Source organism: Vanessa tameamea, chromosome 24 (genome assembly GCF_037043105.1).
Source record: "Vanessa tameamea isolate UH-Manoa-2023 chromosome 24, ilVanTame1 primary haplotype, whole genome shotgun sequence".
NCBI lineage: Eukaryota > Metazoa > Arthropoda > Insecta > Lepidoptera > Nymphalidae > Vanessa > Vanessa tameamea.
In genome coordinates, this window is record NC_087332.1 from 2,845,129 (window position 1) to 2,851,128 (window position 6,000).

Here is a 6,000-nt window from a genome sequence, read left to right on the forward strand (position 1 = left end):
CAATCCTGAAAACCAAGTTGTTATATCTCCTGTGACTGTTATTTTGTGTTTTTTTTTGTTATTCTTTTAACTAAGAGATAATTAACAAATTTTGTTTAACTTTACGATTAAACCTTGTTTCTGAATTTCAAATAAGTTCTTCTCATGGGATTGAGCTGTAGTTTTGTACACTAAGTGCAGCTGTGCCTTTCAACTACGTTCGTATCTCACTCGTGCAATGTTGATGCGTGTATATTTAAAATAATGTTATAATTATTGTATATAAAACTAAATAGCTATCTGAGATTTCATGATCGTGTTCTACGATGAATTGTGAGTATCGATTTTGTTCTTACACTAGCTTTAGTAGAGCTACACGCATCAAATTAGCGTTAATGTACTGAGTTCGCCATCAATGACGATACATACCTTCAATACCTTTTTTTTTTTACGAGGATGAAATGCATTTACGCATGCCGCTCGGTCGGGGGACCGGGACGGGTATTTGGGACTCAACCGGGATCTAATGCCCCGTGCCAGGGCACGCTAATGCTAATGCCCTGTCCTACCCACTAAAACCATCCTCGGGTTTCCACCATGCCAATGCATGGCATGCAACCGCGACCCCACTAGCGGTAGCCGCCGTAAGGCGGCTGAATATTCATGGAAAGCGCGCCTAGTGAGAACTTCCCCGAGTCCGCCACTGGAGGCTGGGCGTCAACGAAGCTGACGCCCTGCGGCGGATAAGATGGTAGGCTCCGCCGCTGACCGCCGGTGTAAAACACCTGGGAGGCTCGAGTATCGAGCCCTCCCACTCCCTCCCAGCCAACGAGGCCACTCACATGGTCCACCCTGACGCCGATCAGGGACGTACCAGGAGCAGCCCCGCGGCATCCCTCCCGCCAGTCTTAGCCGTAGCCGACGAGCAAGCTCAAGCCGGCCCTGTTGCCTAGGGTACATCACGAGGAGGTGACTGACATGTACCCCATACCTCCAATACCTAAGCAATTTAAATTAAAGTTTGTTTTTTAATATTTCTTTATGTGTGTTATATTATATTTAAATTTTAAGATTGGTAGTCGATAAATATGTTTTTTTTTTGCAGTAGTAAGATGACTGCGTATGTCCTTGAGAAGACCCGGATTTGGTGGGTAATTTACCCACAAAAAACCCATGTAGCAGCCGCCGACAAGGATAGGCTACGAGATCATTTCACTGAGCATTCGCTATCTCTCCCGTGCCTCTGTGCTCTGTGTGAATTGCGAGATATAACCCCTCACACTTTTCGCTAGGATGGCCCTATCGTCTGCCGTCCTCATCCAGGGTGTCTGAAACAGTTCGTGCCCTATTACGAGACCTCATACACACATGCTCTAGGCCCTCCTGCTATCCCTTGAGCCCCAGGCATCGGGCTTTGGAAGAGCCTAGACGACTCCGCCTCCTTCTGTACCATAACTTACTCACACTCCATCAATATAACCATTCCTTAAATATGGATAATAATTGAACCAAATTATGTACTTTACGAATATCTATATTAATAAAAATAATCAAATTTCTATTATCTTGTTCGATCTTAAAACAGTTACACAGATTTGAACACGATTGCTAAAACGATGTAAGGTACTTTAAAACGTGCGGTGTTACCATAAATAGAATACCGTTGGTTTCGATGTCCGACAGTTTAATATAAGCGTCAAATGGAATATTGAACGAGTATTATTAGTACAAGTAATATAATGTAACTGGATTTTTTTGTATAACATATTAGGAACAAGGTGAGCTGTTCCGCGAAATGTGGTGAAGGGGAGGTACAGTTTTTTGACGTTAGAAATATTGTGCAATTTCTTAACTTAAGTAAGATTGATCACTTTGATAGAATCCGTGATAATCATTGTATACGCACGAGATGTGAGGATAAGCTTATAACGCCAAGTTTCCGACTCAGCAAAGTCAATAAATCTTTCTTGGGGCAAGGTATCCGTTTCTATATTAAAATTCTGCAGTTAGGACTTTGCCGTTTCATAAATTCAGATCATTTGTAAAAAATACGTTGGTAAAGAAGATATATTATTCAATATAAGATTATATAGATGATAAAAAGCGTGGATCTAATGCTTGTTGACTTCCAGGCAGGATGTATTATATACATAGGTATATAAATGTATTTAACAAACATAACTTTGTATTTTTAAATTTTGAATAAGAGTAACTGAGTTTCTTGTCGGTTCTTCTCGGTAGAATCTGCATTCCGAACCGGTGGTAGCTTCACTTAATATAGTTTGTTAAATTACGATTCAAAAGTGCTTGTAATAGCTTACTTGAATAAAGTATATTTTGATTTTGATTTCTTCAGTATATGTATATATGTAGCAAGTCGTCACCCGGTCTTTAGGGGTTGGTCAACAGCTGTTAGGCATATAAATGGGGTACATGTCAGTCACCTCCTCGTGGTGTACCCTGGGCAACGGAGCCGGCTTGAGCTTGCTCGTCGGCCACGGCTAAGACTGGTGGGAGGGATGCCGCGGGGCTGCTCCTGGTACGTCCCTGATCGGCGTCAGGGCGGACCATGTGAGTGGCCTCGTTGGCTAGAAGGGAGGGGGAGGGCTCGCTACTCGAGCCTCCCAGGTGTTTTACACCGGCGGTCAGCGGCGGAGCCTACCATCTTATCCGCCGCAGGGCGTCAGCTTCGTTGACGCCCAGCCTCCAGTGGCGGACTCGGGGGAGTTCGCCACATTCCCACGTGGAGGATGAGGGGGAAGGCGCGCATTAGGCGTGTTTTCCATGAATATTCAGCCGCCTTACGGCGGCTGCCGCTGGTGGGGTCGCGGTTGCATGCCCTTGGCGATCCCGTGGCCTCACCTCCTCGTAAAACAAAAAAAAAGCATATAAATTATACCTTTGTTCTTCTTTGGAGTTCAAGCTGGCTTTATACCAAATGTCACCAAATTCAATTCATTTATTTGGCTGTGAAAGAGCAACAGACACACGGACAGACATAGTTATTCTCGTATTTATAATATTAGTATAGATGTGTGTATTCCTTTATTCGTGATTAAGGTAGAATAAAAGTAAATGAGTGCAGGTACTCTATGCTATTGAGGAGACGTTTTCTAACTCATTGAAATATTGGTGTTAAGGCTTTGTGCAAGCCCGTCTGGGTAGGTACCACCCACTCATAGGATATTTTGCCGCTTTGCAACAATATTTGGTATTGTTGTGTTCCGGTTTCAAGGGTATGTGAGCCAGTGTAACTACAGGCACAAGGGACATAACATCTTAGTTCTAAAGGTTGGTGGCGCATTGGCGAAGTAAAGATTATTAATATTTCTAACAGTGCAATGGGTGGTGGTGACCACTTAAGGTCAGGTGGCCAATTTGCCGGTCCGCCTACCAATAACATAAAAAAAAATATCCATCTCTTTTCAATCCGTAAGTGCCGTATCTGAATCAATCGGTTAGAGCAAGTATAGTGTCAGTCGTTTGTGTCGGGGTGATTCTACTAACTTATTATTCTATTTCTCGATTCTATTCCGTTCCAACTTCGACCGAACTGCAACCGGAATCGTGTTAGTAAAATAGCGAAACAGCTAAACGACAACGACAACGCTTCGAACCGACTTCGATAAAGTGAAAATTTGTTAGTGGAATTGACCCAAACATACGTAAGTGTTCATGTCCATAGCAATAATATTAATTAATAAAGATTCATGTTTTTCCTTTTAAAATGTATGCGGCGCTTTTCTTCGTCTAGTTATTTTGTCTTTTTTATTACAGTACCAACTACCCATTCCGGCTTCGCACAGGTAGAATAATGGTCTACGTAAAACGTTAATATTAAATAACAGGAATATTTTCCATGTATACTGGATATCTCAACAAATTTCCATCACAATCGCATCAAAAGTTTAGGAATGCAAAGAGGAAATATTTACAAGTGCATTTTTATTTATAGATAAACAACATTTGACATCGAATAGACGCGATGTGGTTGGTCGAGAGCTTAAATAATCTATGATATGACTTTGGCAGTAAAATTAAAGTGGATATAAGTAGTTAAGTGATGTATAAATAAACACATATTATACAAAAACTCTTAGTAGTGAACAATATAGCTGAGTGACTTGCGTGAAATACGTAAATCTAAGGTTTAATTATCTTAATACCTTATTCAACTGTAGTAGGCTATAGTTAAATCGAGCTTATATCCAAAAAAATTTGGTTGCGCTTCTGACCTTTCGGATCTAAAGTCGTCTATGTCGTCTTAAAAGTGATCCATGTGTGATGATGCAAGAACACACCAAAGAACTTTATATATTTTTTTTTTTTTTTATATCTTTCAATCAATTTAGCGGTTGGTCGTCTGGTGTGAGGTAAAATAAGAAGCCTATGTCTTGGAGTTTATTCGTACCGAATTTAAACAGATTTTGTTCAGTTGTTTGACCGTGGAAAACTAACAAACAGACAGATTGAGCTATTTTCGCATTAATGACATTATTAAAAAATTTAATGTATGTTTTGTAACCTTTTTTCCAATAATAAATTATTTATACCCTTCAAATGTTAACCAGAATATAAATCTATTCATCTTTTTCTTTTTTTAAACGTTATTTATTATTACAAAGAGCAAAAACTAAAATATTCAAACCAGTTTATTGTATTTAAAGTTTTAATCTTAGCTTCTCATCGCATCTTACAAAAATGTCGTTAAATGCTAAAGGCGAAAGGTCGTTCAGTTTTTATAGGAGTCTTGAAGCCGTCTAATTGATTAAATTGAATAAACAAGATTGCTTAATGTTGTAAAGATTTCATATTCATTTGTTTTTTTACCAGTTTTTTCCATTACGTAAAGTAAAATTAAGTTATTTAATGGCCCCTTGGCTGCTGGACTAAGGCTTCGTCTCCTTTTTGATGAGGCTTGAAGCACATTTCACCACGCTACTCCAATACGGTTCGGTAGATACAAACGTTTGGCAGATTTTCAGCCGATACATTGTTGGTTGAACAATGCCGAGGTTCCGATTCCGCACATTCATTAAACCTTCCTGGAGCAAGGTATGCTTTTCTATAATAAAATTCCGAAGATATTTTTAACTATACCGGATTCTTAAATTTAAATCGTTTGTTAAAATAAAATTAATAAATAAGGCATATTATTCAACACAAGATTATGATGATGGAAAAGCTTGAAGCTAATACTTGTTGACTTTCAGGCAGGATACATATATAATGCCTTACAACGTTCACAGCTTTTCAGTCATTAGACAATACTAATAAAATTGCTTCGAAAATAAGCCATTATTTGTCGTAAAAAGTATGTAAAGGATAAAAAATGGTTATTGTGGGTTGTTCCTAAGAGATAGACAAATGCCATCACGGACTTTTTTATAGATCTTTTTAAGGTGTACAATATTGTAGTACATTATTTTGTTCTATCTCGTAGGGTTCAGTCAGCGTTCGAATTGTCCCGGCTAGAATTGTCGCCATCCTAATTTGTACTAATAATTCGTCGTGCTCAGCGGTGATTGAAAACATCAAAATCGAAATCGAAATCAAAATATACTTTATTCAAGTAGGCAAAAAACTCACTATCTTTTCCAACATTTGAAATACAAAGTTATGTCAGTTAAATACAATTCTGTAGTATATTTAGTATCAGCATTGCCACCGTGCGAAGCCGGGGCGGGTTGCTAGTTACATAATAAAATAAAAACTTCTTATAAGGAATAAATATTTATAACACTAGGAAGATTATCTAAATGTAATGTTCCCAATTGGGGGGTTTTGGTATAAAATGTCGAAATTGAATGTACAATAAAACTGTAATGTTTATAAAAGTATACAATAAGATCGTTTCAGTTAACTTTGTTGCCCAATAATTTGAAACTTACTTAAACATCACAGCGTAAACATCATAATCATTTTTAATTTATTTTACAAACTTGAGAAACATTTAAGAAACACTATTTTGGTTAAATTAATAGGTACTTGCTTTTGAATTTATATATTTTAATTGCATGC